Below are 8174 nucleotides of genomic sequence, written 5' to 3'. Positions count from 1 at the left end.
GCATGCATGTATGTATGTATGTATGCATGTATGTATGTATGTATGTATGTATGTATGTATGTATGTATATATATAGTTCAATTTTACAGACAACAAAAGATGAAGACAGGTGTAGGAACAACAAATAGGTGTATTAGTTTAATGCTCGGGAAGAATGGAAAAGTCTTTTACATTTTGAGCCTACCCTCTTCGCCAGAGAGGATTATATATATGTGTATGTGTATGTATGTGTGTATGTATCTATGTATGTATGTATATATGTATGTATGTATGTATGTCTATGTATGTATGTATGTATGTATGTATACTCTTTTACTCTTTTACTTGTTTCAGTCATTTGACTGCGGCCATGCTGGAGCACCGCCTTTAGTCGAGCAACTCGACCCCGGGACTTATTCTTTTGTAAGCCCAGTACTTATTTTATCGGTCTCTTTTGCCGAACCGCTAAGTAACGGGGACATAAACACACCAGCATCGGTTGTCAAGCAATGCTAGGGGGACAAATACAGACACACAAACACACACACACGCATATATATATATATATACATATATACGACGGGCTTCTTTCAGTTTCCGTCTACCAAATCCACTCACAAGGCTTTGGTCGGCCCGAGGCTATAGTAGAAGACACTTGCCCAAGGTGCCACGCAGTGGGACTGAACCCGGAACCATGTGGTTTGTAGACAAGCTACTTACCACACAGCCACTCCTGCGCCTATGTATGTATGTATGTATGTATGTATGTATGTCTATGTATGCACAGAGTGTTAGGTGTGATGTACAGAAATTGAATATTGAGAAAAAAGTCAGAATTTTGGAAAAAAAAATCTTATTCCTTCATTATTAGCGCTTTCGTTCCTTTCTTGAACTTGTCAAATTAAATTTTGCGAATGCACAAACAGCTTTTTCATTTATATAAAACAGATGTTGGTGGGGAGGGTTGTTTAGAAGAGAACATTGTTTTTGTTTTGGGTGGATGGATAGATAGAAATATAGAAAGATAGATAGGCTAATAAATAGATAGATAGATAGATAGATAGATAGATAGATAGATAGATAGATAGAGAGAGAGAGAGAGAGAGAGAGAATGGGTATTCCCTTTCCTATTCGTCATTCATTTATTTATTCATTTAGTCCTTTACCATTGTATTGGAATGAGTTTAAGGATGGTGACCTCTTCAAAAAGTAAAACAGGTACAGTTTGTTCGTCACTGAAAGTTATTTTGCTTTCTATCTCTCTTCCCTTTCTTTCGTTCTTTTTTCCTCTATTTATCTATCTATCAGCCTATCTGCCTACCTATATTTCTATCTATCCATCTCCATTGTCATGGAACCTCACCCCAAAAAACAAAAGCAATGTTCTCTTCTAAGCAAAATCTCCAAAAACATGTTTTATATGAATAAACAAGCTGTTTGTACATTCACAAAATTTTATTTGAGAATTTTGAGAAAGGAACAAAAACGCTAATAATAATGAAGTAATAAAAAGATTGTTTTCCAATATATATATAGTGAGAATACAAAAAGCAGAAGACGAAGACGGCTGTGTAAGCAACAAACAGATTTATTAGTTTAACGCTCGGGAAGTGAGAAAATCTTTTACGACAGAAAGGAACACAGAAATAAAGAGGGAGAAGCAAAAATTACAAAAAAGTTTAGAAAGTTCAAAAGGTTCAAACGTTGTGGTGCATTGGAGCGATTTCTCATTATAGGAAAAGTCCAGTGTAATCCAAGGGTAGGAAAGGTGCAGCCGAAGTGTAGGAGTCCGAGTGTAGGAGAGTAGAAAAAAGTCCAGGTAGAGAATCCAGGTAGAATAGTCCAAGAAAAGTTCGAAGTGTTATGAGGTGCAGACTGGATAAAACTAGTGCGATCACGTGAGCGTGTAATATATAGTGAGAATTTACAAAAAAAAAAACGAAAGACGAAGACCGGTGTGTAAACAACAAACAGATTTATTAGTTTAACGCTCGGAAGTGAGAAAGTCTTTTACGTTTCGAGCCTACGATCTTTGACAGAAAGGAAAACAGAAATAAACAGGGAGATACATATACATATACATACATATATACATATATATATATATATATATATATACATACATATATACATATATATATATATATATATAAATATATAGATTCAAATGAATATGGTACTTAAGTTAGATGCACCAAAATTTTGTATGGTGTTATGCATATAAATCCATGGAGTGATTATAATCAAAATAAGCAACAAGAATAACTTCGGTAATTTGGTACGATCGTTTCACGCTACATCATTTTATTAAATATTGTAAGTATTACAACAGTTTTAAAATGTTGAGCAATCATTAGCCATTTATAGAGGTTTTCCATTAATACATAATTTTCATATCAATTGATTACATTATAGAGAAGGTAGATATATAGACAAAGATGTCGATTTAAATTTTAAGAACATTAAGGTAGTAGAGTTTATCAACTGACTGGAGAATATTCATTAAGTTATTTTGAACTGCTAGAAGGTTGGAAAGTATAATCAGTTGTGTATTTCATGTATTTAGAGCTGGCAGAACCGTTAGCATGCCGGGCGAAATGCTTAGCGGTATTTCGTCTGCCGCTACGTTCTGAGTTCAAATTCCGCCGAGGTCGACTTTGCCTTTCATCCTTTCGGGGTCGATTAAATAAGTACCAGTTACGCACTGGGGTCGATGTGATCGACTTAATCCGTTTGTCTGTCGTTGTTTGTCCCCTCTATGTTTAGCCCCTTGTGGGTAGTAAAGAAATAAATATTCTTTATATACTGATCTGTCTAACTTATCCTTATACTTTTATATGTATGTATGTATGTATGTATGTATGTATGTATGTATGTATTTATGTATGTGACAGCAATGTTCATGAGGTCAATTTTCGATGAAACATTTGTAAATCAATGCAAAAGAAGAACTTACTTCAGTTTCCTTTAACGTATTTGTAAAAATTCTACGGGTATTTGTGGTATTTTCCGGCATGTGTTTGATATAAGAAGCAATCTCCGGATTACTAATCTCCGAATCACTAATTGTCTGATAATCTGGGCTCATAGATGAGCTTAATAGGATAAACTTCAGTGTTGATACGAAAGGAAATTATATATATATATATATATATATATGTTGTGTGTGTGTGTGTGTGTGTGTGTGTGTGTATGTGTGTGTGTGTGTGTGTGTGTGTGTGTGTGTATGTGTGTGTATGTGTATGTGTGTGTGTGCATACGTATGTATATCTCTATACACAGTCACATGCATTTAAACATAACTACGACGAATAGTAAAATATTAACATATAGCTGATAACCAAACAATTATTACTAACTATATGACAGCTAATTAATTAATGACGTTATCTTAATTATATTAGTACATACAGCTGACTTGGTTTATTAAACAGGTTTCTTTTGTTCTAATTCCTTCTCCAGATATTTCGCCAAAAAAAACTACATAAATTTGGAACTTTTACATAAAGTCTAAGCAAGTGTATCTAAGTGTGAATTATCAAAGACATCATCTCTTTATGCCAAAACGCTCTCGGTAAAGAAATATCTGCTTTGATAATTTTTTGCGAACTGTCTATTAGTATTTAGGTAAAAACGAAAAGTTAAGATAATGTCTAACCAAAAAATACTAAAGCAATATTTTCTGGAAAAATGTCAATTATGGTAAAAAATAAAAAAGAAACGAAATTTTAGTGTATAGAATTCATTCACAACATGAACTCTGATAAAAACCGGTTTCATGGTTTGATGTTAGAACTGTCTGATATAGGTAATCGAGCGGTGGGGTTATCCGAAGTTGTGCCAAAATATTTCAAAATGAATTGGTTCTTTAGTTTGCTCTTCACTTAGTCTGGACAATAAAAACACATTGGAATCGTACGACTTTCAGACAGTGGCTTTCGCCTACAAACTGTGGTTTCTAATTCTAGCTATTGGCTATTAACGTAAATTCAACTCGTTTAAATTGTTCTGTGTGTGTGGTTGTTCAGTTTTATTTTAAGATTTCTTACCAATAGAGAAAGAACCGGTTTCTAGCCTAGATCTAAGGGTCCTTCATTGTAATTTCAACATTAACAACAGGGTATTTTTGTTTGTATGTATGTATGTATGTATGTATGTATGTATGTATGTATGCATGTATGTATGTATGTGTGCATATATATATATATATATATATACACACACATATATATATACGTTTTGTTTTGTGTCTATCTTCTTATACGTATACTTGCATATCTAGACATGCTCATATATATTTAAATGAAAGTTTTACAGATTTTAACAGTTCCAGTTTATGGATTGGATCTGGAGTCTGCGAATCAGTTTTCTTGTTTTGAGAAGCTTAATTTCTCAAGATAGGTACTTAGGCAGCGTGTTACATATCTGAATGCCCCAATAATTACAGGTATAAACCTGAACTTGTAATCTGGATAGAGTAACTGCAGATTTCTCAATAGTTCATCGTAGGTGTTCTCTTTGTCACTGATTTTCAGCTTTATGTTAACATCTGCTGGGCAACTAATTTCCACAACTGGGCATAGTTCCACTTCTCTATCTCAAATCATTAAATCAGGCTTATTGTGTTTACATTTTATTGAGGTCTTCACTGAGACATTCCACCAGTATTCCTTTTTATTATGAGTGGCTATGGCGTCCACCATACTGTAGGTTTTTATTTCTTTGTCCTCGTTATTTTCCTTCCGACGGATTTCATTATAAAGTGTCCTAGCTACAACGTCATGTCTCATCGGTAGATAATACCGTGATGACACTTTCGGACAACTGCTTGTGATGTGGGTGATATCTTCAATGTGAACTCGACAAAGTCTGCATCGGTTGTCACATTTTTCGTATATATCCGCTTGTTGTTGTTTTGGATCATCTTCCAAAAGGCGAACTTTCTATCTCTGAGTGATTGTTCCATTGGTGGTATTATGTGGTGTTTCATTTGGTATGGTTGTTAGAGTATTGATCCCATATATTGACGCGTTTGGAGGTCCTTGGTTAGCGTTGTTAGAGAAAAATGTTCTAATTGTTTCGCATAAGTTTCCAAGGTTTTCGACAATTTCGGAGGTTGTATTTTTCGTATCTGTTTCTTCATTGTTCTCTATCGATTGGGTTAAGTGTCGAGTCGAATTTGTTCAAAAAGTTGACAAATTTGTGTTGATTTTCTTGAGTTCTTTCAAAACAACAACAAAGCGGATATATACGAAAAATGGCTCAACCGGACCCCGTTAATCCTCCCACGTAAATTCCAGTTCAAAGCTATTACAGAAGAACCTGAAACACAAAGACACCTCAGGAGAGAATGGCACTGGAAAAAATGAAAATGGAAATAGAACTTCTGAAATTGAGGCCCAAACGAATGAGGATAAAATAAAATCCACCGATGAAGATATCAACGAAGAAATTCGCAAAATGACCCAAGGCCCAGATCAAGAGAAGTTCTCCAAACTATGGAAAGAGGACTGTGAAAAAGAAGAACTAAAATCTCTCCAACGCTGGGAGAAAAGCGCCACTTGGTTCTCAGACTATGAAGCCGTCTTTCAAACAGAGCACGCCTCCAACAACCCTTTCCAGAAAATAAGAAAACCAAACACAACCCAAAACACCGATACACACCTGTCTAAAAATCGGAACCTTCACTACTATCAAAAAAAAAATACAGGACCTAACCCTAACTCTGTAAGCAGCCAGCGATACAATATCAGGAATACCCCCACTTCAAGCAGAGAAAGGATAAATCAACACCCACAGCATAGACACTGCAACCTCATCCCCACCCAAAGGAGTTACCAACGAAATCTTCGTCCATTAACCGTTAAACAACCATGCACAACAAACCCACACCACTTGCAATGATTACCAACGAAGGCCTCCTAGAACACCACACCCGAATATGGGATATCGGGATGCTCTCCTCAATACTGCTCCAAGAACACACACCATAAATCACAACAGACCCCTAATCAACAAAGAACAACTATATACTAGCTACCGTCCCAACCACCGCATTCATTTTTTAGACCCAATACGCAAACACAGAGACACAAGATAGCACCAAACAAGCAGGAGGAACCAAAAGTAATAAAAATTATAAATCTAACTCACAAGGAACTAACAGCAAACCAAATAAACATACCTTCCAAAGGACTCAAGTTTACACCCACCCCACAACACCCCAACTACAATGAAATGAAAGAAGACATCGCAGAATTCTGCAGAAATTAAGACTTACTGAGGAGCTATACGATAAATACAACGAGGACGAATCGTTAGCCAGAAATAGGAGTAACTACACCCCCTCGAAAGGTAAGAATAAACACTTGATGATTTCTGTGACCACATATCAAATTACCCATATCAACATATGCACAAACAAAAACACAAACCAAACTTCAGCAAAAAAGAATGGGCTGAGTTGAACAAATTAAAACTAGATAAAACAATAACAATCAAAGAGGCCGATAAAGGGAGTGCTGTTGTCTTAATGGATACGACATTTTACATAACTTTGGTACTTTCTATGCTGGAAGACACAACATACTATGAAAAGGCACAAAACTACAGTCAACAAAATAATGAGGGAACTAAAATCCATATTAAACCCATACAAAGCAGGGCTCACCGACAAAGAATATGATTATATGACCAATTTCACAAGTAAAACTAGCCAATTCTACGGTATACCTAAGATCCACAAAAGTGAAAAAATAAGCAACGCATGCAAGATAGCTACAACAGACAAAATAATTAAAGTCCCTAATCCTAATGACCTCAAATTGAGACCCATAATAGCAGGTCCCGCATGCGAAACCCACCGCCTCAGTAACTTTTTAGACACCCTGTTAAAACCACTCCTCAACATGTCAAAAGCTATATAAGGGACGACTTAGATATGCTCAATCACCTACCGAATACTATAAACAAAAACCCATACTGGTATCCTTCGATGTAGTCAACCTCTACTCCAATATCCCCCACAACCTAGGACTAGAGGCAATCCAATTCTGGCTAGAGAATCACGCCAACGAACTACCACACCGCATCAAAAAAGAATTTGTGATAGAAGGGGTTAAATTCATCCTGGAAAATAACTTCTTCGCCTTCAATGACAACTTCTACCGACAAAATCGGGGACTGCGATGGGTACACGACGAATGGCCCCCTCCTTTGCCAACCTAGTCATAGGATACCTAGAGATCAGTCTGTATCGTAAGGTTCTAGAAAGATATGGCAGCCCTTTCTCCATCTACATAGAAAACAACTGGAAGAGATATCTAGATGACTGTTTCATCCTTTGGCATAAAAATATAGAAAAACTCATAGAATTCCAGAAAATTTAAACGGACTGGACGTAAACATCCAATTCACGATGGAATATAGCCAACAACAACTCCCCTTCCTCGATATCCTCATTAAGAAAGCTAATAATATAATAGAAACAGACATATACTATAAGCCTACAGACTCTAAGCAATATCTTCCATTCAATTCATGCCACCCCAGACACACCAGGATGAATATCCCCTTCAATCTAGCAAAAAGGATATGCACTATAGTCTCTAACGCAAACACCAGAGACACACGACTACAAGAACTAAAAGATACCCTAATCACCAGGAACTATCCACCTTCACTTATTGACAAGTGCATTCAACGTGCCCTTCAACTTAACATCAAGGAACTGAGACATCCCAATCAAAGAAAAACTTACAACCAAAAGCCTTACCATACATCTCCACACACAACCCTCTCAATAACGAAGCCTTCGACACCATCCTCCACAACATACCCCTCCTAAAAAAAGACCACAGAATGAACACAATCCTCCAAACACACACGATCATAAAAAGCAAAAGACAGCCTAGATCCATGAAAAGTCTCCTTACACAAGCCCGAATTCACTCTTCAACACAGAAGCCGACAGTAAAAAATGTGGAAGACCCAATTGCGGGATATGCGACTATCTAATCGAGGGTTCTGAGTTCTCCTTCAAACAGGGACAACGGTTTACAGTGAAAAGCAACTTCACATGTGCTTCGGAGAACCTAATATACTCACTAACCTGCTCCGGGTGTCAAGAGCAGTACATAGGCCAAACAAAAAATGGTTTGCGTAAACGAATGGCCCTGCACAGATCCCAGATAAAA

General features: G+C 36.5%; 1 long non-coding RNA gene across 1 annotated transcript in view; it reads left to right on the top strand.

Moving 5' to 3' along the window:
• LOC118763221 overlaps positions 1-2028 on the top strand; it is a 7788-nt gene extending 5760 nt beyond the window's left edge. Inside the window, exons 2-3 of the long non-coding RNA XR_004998971.1 lie at positions 1516-1550; positions 1931-2028. This is a non-coding gene — a long non-coding RNA (uncharacterized LOC118763221). The remainder of the gene's footprint in view (positions 1-1515; positions 1551-1930) is intronic.
• Positions 2029-8174: the final 6146 nt, after the last annotated feature.

The sequence above is a fragment of the Octopus sinensis genome, linkage group LG4 (assembly GCF_006345805.1).
Source record: "Octopus sinensis linkage group LG4, ASM634580v1, whole genome shotgun sequence".
Taxonomy (NCBI): domain Eukaryota; kingdom Metazoa; phylum Mollusca; class Cephalopoda; order Octopoda; family Octopodidae; genus Octopus; species Octopus sinensis.
Note: the sequence above shows the minus strand (reverse complement) of the source record. Positions and strands in the feature narration are given on the sequence as shown.